Source organism: Corylus avellana, chromosome ca1 (assembly GCF_901000735.1).
Source record: "Corylus avellana chromosome ca1, CavTom2PMs-1.0".
NCBI lineage: Eukaryota > Viridiplantae > Streptophyta > Magnoliopsida > Fagales > Betulaceae > Corylus > Corylus avellana.
In genome coordinates, this window is record NC_081541.1 from 42,931,525 (window position 1) to 42,931,954 (window position 430).

The window sequence follows — 430 nt, forward strand, 5'->3', positions numbered from 1 at the left end:
TAAACCCATTTTCTTTTTCTTTTTTTGGATTTTTGCCCTTTGGAAGTGGCCGAACCATATACCTCCAAGGGCCATGGCGAAGTCACCCCCAAAACCCAAACTATATATATATATATATATATTTGGCCTTTTAGGGTGACCGGCCCACCCCCTTGGCCATGGGGTGGTTTGTTCACCCCCAAACGGGCTATGGGCGAGCCACCCCATTTTTGCCAAGGGGTGGTTGGAGCCGCCTTTTGATTTTGATTTTTCTTTTTTCTTTGCTTTTTTTAATAGTTTTAATTTTTAAATATATTTATTTTTTTTAATTATTAATTTTTTTAATATTTAATAAATTTTATATTATTACTAAGAAATCGATTTTTTTAAAAGTTATTTTCCAATAAAAATGAGTTTATTTTTATATAATTTTTAAATTTGGCCACCCCTT